This window comes from Phalacrocorax carbo, chromosome 1 (assembly GCF_963921805.1).
Source record: "Phalacrocorax carbo chromosome 1, bPhaCar2.1, whole genome shotgun sequence".
NCBI lineage: Eukaryota > Metazoa > Chordata > Aves > Suliformes > Phalacrocoracidae > Phalacrocorax > Phalacrocorax carbo.
In genome coordinates, this window is record NC_087513.1 from 189,307,018 (window position 1) to 189,316,646 (window position 9,629).

The 9,629-nt window shown below is 43.5% G+C and overlaps 1 long non-coding RNA gene across 4 annotated transcripts in view; it reads right to left on the bottom strand.

The window, feature by feature from the left end:
- Window positions 1-9,629, bottom strand: part of LOC135311528 (uncharacterized) — a 29,136-nt gene extending 19,507 nt beyond the window's left edge. The window contains exons 1-2 of one of the 4 annotated variants that reach the window (XR_010371163.1): window positions 9,438-9,629; window positions 7,917-8,880 (exon numbers count right to left, since the gene is read on the bottom strand). This is a non-coding gene — a long non-coding RNA (uncharacterized LOC135311528). The remainder of the gene's footprint in view (window positions 1-7,916; window positions 8,881-9,437) is intronic. The other 3 variants (XR_010371161.1, XR_010371162.1, XR_010371160.1) reach the window with 3 other exon arrangements.

Consider the following 9,629-nt stretch of genomic DNA (forward strand, 5'->3'; position numbering starts at 1 on the left):
TAAACTGCAGGTTAAATGGCAACAACATCCCGGGGTTGTGATTTCTTTCTCTGTTGTCCAACTACCATGAATTTCAGGCTATATTTTACAGTGCTGTGTGGACCAGCAGCAGAGAGTGACATTGGTTTCCAAAAAAGCCTTTAATCTGAAGATACTTCAAAAGTTACAGAGCACCTTGATCTAATCTGACAAATTGCAGCACCTCCAGAGTATTCACTCAACTTGAAGCATTTTTCTTTCTTTTTTTTTTTTTTTTATCTTCAGTCATGCTGTGAGGAGGTGATAAAAGTGGCCCCCCCCATTGCTGAAGTGAAAGGTATCCAGTTTCTCCGGCACTGATGTTCTGACAGCTCAAATAGTAAGCAACAAGGATTTGAGCTAGGCTTTTTTGTTTATTGGGTTTTTTTTTCCTGCCTGCATGCGGGCTGGAACTGCATTTAAAAATACAACACCAGCTTTAGACCATAGAAGAGCTACAGCAGGGGTCAGTGGTGAAGGAACTAGTTGCTCGGACCAGTCTAGCTCTCTATGGGCCTTAGGTAACACAGGCAGATGGAAGGTTTCTTTAGGAGAGAAAGATGCTAACGCAAGCATCTGCAGTAAAGCAGGAGTCAAGTGTCCTGTTTTTACAGCCTCTGGCTTGTGTCCAGGCTATGACCTCCCCGTTCCCTCCCGGTTCAGCGTGCAGCGTTCAGCAATGCTCAGCTCTGGCTGAGCCTTGGCCAGCATTTTGGACAACTTCGTCTGGCACCGCTGATGCCAGCAAAGATCCCTGCCTCAAGGTTTCCAACTGGAACCGCTCTTTCCCGGTGTGTCTTTCTTGATAAAGTACAGATAAGCAGAGTGCCGCCAAAACAGATTTAAAGAAGGACCAATATAACCAATATAAACAGGAACATTTTGCTGCTGCTTTTACTTGGCAGGACCAAATGCAGATGCCTGCCTAACTGGGTAAATAGGGAACAGGTCAGAATTACACTTCACCCCTTTATCAGGGTTCAAGGGAAACATTTCCCTCCTTTTTTCCTATTTTGTGCATATTTTGGAGTTGGTTTTTAGAAGGTTGTGGTTTTTCTGTTTTTTGTTTTGGTTGTTTGTTTTTTTAAAGTTTCAGTCTGGGTTTCTGGAAAACAAACTAGCTGAAACCGATTGTGAAAATTCCCTAGAAAAAGGTAAATACAAATCATGCAGAAATGCTGACAATAGAACTTTGACAATCTTTGTTTTTAAAAAGACTCTTCTTTGGTTCCCAATTTTATACATGCATGTTTTGACGTTCTCTGTGTTATGAATAAGCAGAAGTTGCAAATCTGCCATCCTGGACCAGACCTAAAGCTGAGCCGATTCCCCTCCTGCTTACAGTGGTCTGGAGAAGGGCCAAGCAGAAGGTCTTATGATTTCATGAAGGGGAGCAGTAGGGAATCTACCTTCACACAAGATCCCCGGCTCCATTATGGGATGGAGATTTTCTAAACATGAAGTATAATAAGTATTGTGCAACTTTATTCAGTATGACAAAATTCTGATATTCTTGTTTACTTACATATGCCCAATGGTCCCTTAAAACTTGATGAGATACGGGGTTAGGCCTCCTCTGTTTCTGATTTCTGTGGCTTAATTACACACAACATGAAAACACTTTTCCTCAGTTATGATTTTCCCACCTTTTACCATCATACTGGATTCCCATACTCTTACACTGTAAGCGCTTTTATAACAGTATTATACGCTCAATTAAGATCATGTTTCTCAGGTATTAGATAAAAAGAGATGGTCCCTGGCTGTAACTGCTCACAGTTTGAGCAGGCAAGGCTAAAGAGCAGGGGAAACAGATATTATTTAGCAGAATCACAGCATGGATTCAGCCTCTCCACACATGTCAGATGCTCCAATCCCTTCACCATCTCTGTGGTTCTTCCCTGAACTCACTCTAGTATGTCCATGTCTCTCTTGTACTGGAGACCCCACACCTGGATCCAGCACTCCAGATGAGCCTTACCAGTGCTGAGCAGAGGGAAGGGTCACCTCGCTTGTCCTGCTGGCAATAGCCTTCCTAATGTAGCCCAGGATACCATTGGCCACATTTTTCACAAGGGCACATTGTTGGCTCATGTTCAGTCTGATGACCATGACCCCCAGGTCCTTTTCTGCCAAGTTGCTTCCAGATGGTCAGCCCCAAGTTTGTACTGGTGCAGAACTTTGCATTTCTTTTTTGAACTTGATGATGTTCCCGCCAGCCAATATCTTCAGTCCTCTGGTTGGCTGCACAGCCCTCTGGTGTATCAGTCACTCCTCCCAGTTTTGTATTGTCTGCACTCAGTGGGCAGAAATTTGACATCAAAAGAGGTGAGCACCCCTCCTTGGACCATATAGGAAGGCTGGGTAAAACCAGGAACTGGCTTCAGTCACTAATTATCCTTTTGTGTGCAACAAATTTTCCCTTTAACACACAGCAACTCTATATTTTAACAGTTTGTTTAGGAACATCATATCTATTTCCTTTCTGGATTATGTTTATTATAATAGCAACCTACAGTGAGTTGCAATGGGGCAAAACTGTAAATCAGTTGTCCCTGTCTTGAAATTTTTATCTAACAAGGTAGCTCAGGGTGGAAGGAGTCGCGGCTGTTCACAGCACCCACTGCAATGAGGCTCCAGTCTATGACGGTTGGATCTTCTTTCTGCCAGCGATGGTCATGATGCCTCAGCCTCACCCGAGCCCTCTGAAATTTTGCCGATTCCCAGTAACTCTGCCAACCTCTGAGCATTCATCCATCCTGAAGGCTCATGCTCTTGCTCTTATCTCTCCTCTCTGAACAGTGTGATTCCTGTTGTTTAACGATCACTAGCAATAAACAGGAAAGGAGAGTGCAAGAAATGCCTTCCCATGTCAGATCAGCATCTGTCTGTCCTGATTCTCTGGGAGGAGCACCCAAATCTTGCTTCTTCCCAAGGTCCATTGTCCTCATAGTGCCCTGTGCAGCGGTTGTAGGAATCGGGATGTTAGAGGGTATGTCCTGGCTTTTCTTTAGGATCTGTTTACAGACCTGTTGGTCATGAGATGTTTCTCTAGTCCTTTTGCACCTGGCAGTATTGTCTGTCTCCACAACATCTGGTGGCAACAAGTTCCCAAATTTGTCTATTTGCCTTGTAAAAATTGTCTTGCTACTACCTGTTACAAATTCATTCGAGTTTCATTGAGTGCTCAGACTTCTACTATTGAGGGATCAGATGAACAGTAGCTCTGCCTTCACTTTACTATTGCCTACATGTTTTGTAAGCCTCTGTCATACCCTTCCTCAGCATTCTCCTTTCCAAATTGAAGCAAACCAGCCTTTTCAGTCTCTTCACAAGCAGCTTACACCATTCTCTTTACCATTTTAATTGCCATTCTCTGCAGCTTTTTTGATTCCATTATGTCCTTCTTCAAATGCAGAGACCAGAGCTGCACACAATATTCAAGATCTGTGGGTGCACCAAGGTTTTACAGCATGGCTATTTCCACCAGTATGAAAATAGTAGTGTATATAAAAAAACCCAAACCAGTCCAAGATAGAGAATGCAACCAGTACAGACAGGATGAGCAGAACAACAAATATTCCCAAATGTGTCTAGCTAAGATCAATGGTGAACAAGGAGTGGGATAGGCACTGAAAAGTGGAGCAGTTACAACCTGGTAAAAACAGGAAGAACACGATGCTTAGAGTAATTAGAGATTTGATGTTGAGGCCTTAGAGAAGAGGAAGCTGTACTACTTGGTAAAGATGCAGTGCAGAATGGTAATGAAATCACAGGCAGCTCCTGTGGGCAAGGAGCCAAGAGGTGGAAAACAGGAGAAAGGGCTTGAGCAATTGCTGAGTACTAAAAGAGAGGGAAAATAATTCAAAACTTTCTCTCCTAGGATTTATGGCTGTTAAAACAAAATGAAAGAGAGGGTTAAAAAAAAAAATATCCCCTGGTAGAGAGAATACAACTTAATGATCTGCAAAGTAAAGAACTTGGTGGAAAATTCACCCTGAACCTAATTTTTCACAGTAAAAAGAAATTGATTGAAAGCAGTAACAACAAAAACCAGAGCTACTTAAATTCAGATTACCACAGGGTAAAATCCCAGTGCAAATGTCTATGATTTTATGAAAGCAATCTAATTAGTCACAAGTGTCTAGGACTAAGGATTAAAGTCAGCCACTATGGGAGAAGGCTAAAAGATATGATCTCCAGTTTGCAATAGAAGAACGGGCTCCTAGAGAAGAGGCAATAAGGCTTTACAAGGGAAGTGAGGTTTAAGAGGGAAACTGCATCAGCAATGAAAAAAAGGGAGCCAAAGTAATGAGATAAAGAGAGTCAGGTAATTCTGATATAGAAAAGATAAGGCCAGAAGAAGATAAGAAAAGAGAAAAGGGATGTTTTAATGTAGAACAAATCTTCAGTCTTTAGGTAAAAGATCTTAAGGATTTATGAGAACAACAAAGGTGAGGGAAAATATCAGTGTAATATGCCCCTTCTGTGCTCCCCACGACCAGCTTAACAATGTCTTCGTATGGTGGACCTGCAGTATGTGGGGCTGGAGAAAGCCAACTCTTCCTCTAATGTACAAGAAACAATTTTTTAGACGTTAGACACAGCTCTTAGTGAAAGCTATCATTTGGCTAGGTGGAAAATGAAGAGATAATCTCTTTCAATAAACACGAACAGCAGCAACAAAATAAGCAAAGCCTTAAAGCTGAAATTGCCTCAGGTGGATGTTTACATAGGGCCAAAGCTATGCCCCTGTTGGTGACTTTACCACCAGAGTTCTGATTCGTAAAAATTCTCAGGTTTTAGACCTGAGCTACCTTCTGTATAATTTGATGTTAAGCTGTGGGGTTTTTCTGGCTTTAGGACCTGACCTGGCATTTAAGTATACAACTGTCCTTACTGCTTTACTATCTCATAGTCTTTGCTAAATGGCATTTCAGATGAGGGCAGTGATCTGGCATCCATCTACGACACTGCTGGAGAGGCAGAGTACAAAGGGCAGATAAGCAGATTTAATCTTCTCCTGCAAGTGGATGCTAGGGGATGCTCGAGGAGGGCTAAGCAGATCCTCCTCCTTGCTGTCCTTCTGTAGGCTGCGGCCAGATAAGGGCACAAACAGAGTGGAAAGATTCAGATTAGACCAAGAACATCAGGGTAGTAAAATATCTGCTTATTCAGTGCTGTGGTTTTGGATGGGAAAACACAGCGAAGAGGCCCTTTCCTCACACACGCGTGCGTTCAGCTTCCTCTCACCCCACCACGGCAGGCAGCTATTCTTGACTCCAGTCGAGCTATTCACGACACCCAGAGTGGGGGAACTGAAGCACAGAGATTAAGTGACTTCCCCACCAATGGTGACAACCAGGAAAGAAACACAGATTTCCTGCTTCGCTGTTTTGGGCTTTAACCACAAACCTCTCTGCCACAGGGTCTGCAAAACTCTCCTTTGCTTATCCCCCTGCTCCAAGCAAACTGCTTCACATCATTAGCAACCAGCTGCTGTGGGGACGCTGAGGCTTAGATATGGCATTTAGTCCACTTGTCCCTCTCACCTCACTTTCTCTCCCCACAGAGCTCACTAACTTTGGGTGCCAATGCCCAAAGCAGAAAGGGTCCCGCTGGCATTGTGCATCCCTACTGCCTCTCCCAAGCATCCCCCAAGGCCCTTTGGAGCCTCCCCACCTTCTGCCCAGGGGCAGGGGACAGACACAGACCTCATATGTCTCCATCACCTGCAGGCTTCATCATACGGCCCATTGCACTGCAGCAGGGCTGAGGATTATAAAAGCTGCATGGTTTTGAGGCTTACGCAAAGGTGAATGTAACTCCAGTGTGCTCCAAATGAAGGGTTTTTTTTTTGTTTGCTTGTGCCTGGCTTGTAAACACCTGTAATACAGTGTATTGATGTTTCTGACTTCTGATATAGATGGGCCTGTCTGAAATTTCATTACCTGAAACCTGAAAAGCCTTTATTCTTGCATGCCAGAGTCTATTTTTAATGCACAGCATGATCCTTCGCTCAGGAATGATCACCAGCTCCCCACTAATTTCTGCTCTCTGTTTCATTCCTCAGAATGACTTTCTGAGCAGCCTCTGATCTTGCCGCTGCCCCCCCAAACCATGGAAGAAACAGCCTCCCGCTATCTGCAGAAACACCCTTCCCTCCTACCGTGTGCCCCAGCAGCCTCGGCACAGTCCCTGTCCCCATCGCCAGGGCTGCAACTGCCTCCTTTATCTGTACTTACCAGCCCTTCCTCTGTCTTTTTGCTCTGGCATCAAGGTCTAGAGCAGCTTCCTGTAATATATTCTGTGCCACTTGTATCTTAACTTCTGTCTCAAGTAATCTCTGACTCTGGTGAGCGTTTTCCACATCATGCCTTTCTGCAGAGCATATATCTTTCTTTGCTCCTGTCCCTCACACTTCCTCCGATCCTACTGAATCTCTTCTTTACTGACTTGTGATTTTCAGGTTTCCTGTTCTCAGGAGCCAGAATCTCCAGGCAATATAATATAAACTGCCAAACCTATTGGCTTTTGACCTTCTGATTAAAGTAACTGACTCTTGCTCTGTTACACTCAAAGTATACATTGCATTTCTCCTGCTTTTTTTCCCCTTTATGATTTTGGACCAAAACCTGCTCTTAAACATTGCTGCAGTTAAGACGTTTCACAGGAATCAGTTACAGGCAATGTATTTAACAGCTTGACTATTAAATAACAATGTGTATATAGGAGAGCCTGAAAGAAGCTGCAAATGTTCTATATATTATGTCTTTAAAAAGAATGGGCATCATATAAAAAATACGGATCTAAATTCATAGCACTCTATGTATTTCCATTTGCTCAGGAGAAATCAGGACATATAGTGAAGATTATGTTTTAAATATATGGACCAATAAAAAGTATGTTCTGGAAAACAGATAAACGGGAAAGAACCATAGCTGAGGATTTCTATGTTCTGTGCTCCTTTGTTTAACAGCAAGCAGTATCAATATCCAAGGTAACACAATTTATTATGAAATCCACCTCTCTTTTCCTTTTAGGAGGGGATAAAAAAACCCAACGCAATGACTAGATTAGTTTTAACTGAGGTTAAAGGGAGATTCTTTAAAAATGTAAATACCGGCCAATATACATGTACAAAATTTTGCTCGTGTTTTTAACACACCTAAATGCAGAAAGAATCGATTTCTCTTGGTTTGTTAAAAACTCAGTCTGTCGGTGACCTTCTCTATGGAGAGAGCTGTACCGGGAGTTTTCTTCTAAGCATGTTGAGTTCAGTCCTTGACCCTAAGAATGTTATTTCTCCACCTTCAGTTGTAGCCAGAAATAACTTAGATATGATGGGACGCTCTTAGAGTTTATTCCAAGACAGTACCTTTGCTGCGGGACTGAACTTCAAAAGGTCTGCAGCCTTACACATCCCTGTGTGGTGGGGTTCATGAGAACATACTTACGTAGACACGCCGTCCTTTGAAATCACCTGTTTAATTTGCAATATATACATGCAATAGGATTACTTGTGCTGAAATGTGTGCATAAGTCTCTACCGCAGCAGGAACTTACTGAAGAAATAAACTATTAAAGCATCAGGTACTTCTGCCCTTTGCCCTCTGCCACCCCACCCAAGTCAGAGTCACCTGTAACAGAGCTCTGAGCTAACTCTGGTTCCCACTTAGGCAACACTTTTAGCAACTTTTCTAGACCAAGAACATCATAACTTGAGAAAATGCATCCAGGGTAAGTATTCCTGGGAAGCTAAAAACCTGCTGTTTCTGTAGCTTAGGACACAACAACACATTCTAAACCCACTGCATTTCTGCATCCAGAAATTCAGTAAAACCATTCTCAGAAATGCTGGTGCTGGTCCATTCTCATTTCCCAGCAAATGTACTTACCTGGTGAGAAAATATGACTTCAGGGCATGGGAGAAATGATAGCTACTAAATCCATGTCAAGCGATCTCTACTCAGGACTTTGAGATTTACAATGGCTGTCAAGCTCTTCAGATGGAGGTGGCAGTGGTAATCAGAGGGTCTCAGACTCATTTTTTGCTGTATGTACTCGTGTTGCTGCAGCTGCAGTCAGTGTAAGCACCTGAGCTTCTCACGTGGCACCTGTTGAACGAGGACTGTGGAGCAGCAGGCTGCTCAGGAGCAAGGCTCCACGGCTGGGACTTGCAGAGGTCAGGTCCCACCACATCCCAGATGTGCTAGGGAAGATGGTACTCAAAAAGATCTTGGAGAGGTCACAGCCTACACTTTCTGTCCAGGAAAATGCAGAGAGGAGTGCATGTATGTATCTGGCTGGTTAAGTACCCATGGAATTATTTTATTTCTGTTGTGACTGTGGCATTTAAGTGTATTTTAGGCCACACTTGGATCTTTAGTTACTTAAGCTATGCCAACCCAAGCAAACTCAAGCTTCCACGTGGTTCTGTGTGGAGCCAAGCTCACTCGATTTGCTTTTCTCTGATTCTGCCTTTTCCTTACTTAACTGGGAGAACAAAGCAGGGCCCAGGGCTCAGACAGACCTGGTGCAGATAGCTGCCTCAGAACTGGTCCCCACCATACTCTCTAGGGGGAGAGGTAAGCACTTTTACAGCACAGTTATCTCTTCTGAAGCAATCTTCTCTACCTGATCAGAAAAGTATCGCTCTGAGTACCCAGTCCTGTGCCGCTGACATCCTTGGGAGCTCAACAAGAGCTGTCTTTGGGTCTCAGGCACCTGCTGGACTTAAGCAAATGTTTATGCTCCCACGAAGTCACTCCGTCTTAATCATATGCTGAGGAGCTTTGCAGAGTTGATGCCAGAGTTCAATCATGTAGCAGTGGTTGGAGGGAAAGTGGTAACTGCAAAGACCTGCAATGGAGAGTCAGAAAAAACTACGTTGCTCTCCACATAAGACCCTTGTATTCTTCACATAACACCCATATATTATTTATCCCCCTATTTAACTTACAAATCTGCCCAATAGATGAAAGTTTGACTCTCAGCTTTTTCACTTGTTTCCCTGGCTGTTTTCTCTCCTATAGTTAGCCTGAGTAAATATTTGACTTTGTCCCCTAAGCCACTGCATACCGTTGTGTAACCTAATAAACCCTTTTATTTCATTAGCACCAGTTTATCCAATGTTCCGGACTAATTGAGAGTGGATTTCCAAGAAGAAAAAGGAAGAACATGTTCACCACCACAGACACCTCCTCACCTGTTTACAAAAGACAGCGCGGGTTCTGCAAGACAGAAAAAATACTGGCAAAAAATACCTCATCTCACCTTTCTGCAATTTTCACAGTCCGTATCAATTCCCTGAACTAAACCCCACATCATTCAGTATTTAAATAAAAATGAAAGCTAAAAAGGAAGCTCGCTGTTTTCCTCCAGCCAGTAGGGATTATTGGAGCAGATTCTGCACTTACACGTGTGGCGATCGCCTCCCTCTCCGTGCTCTGCCTTAGTAATCGAGGACGCGGCTGGACATGCACACGTGGGAAGTGATGACTGCCGTCCTGTTTGTAGTCACTTGCTTCATCTTTGTATGGAAAAGGGGAATCAGAAGGAAAGGCAAAACACCACAGCAGCAACTAGCCTGCATCCTAAGCCTGTGTCCT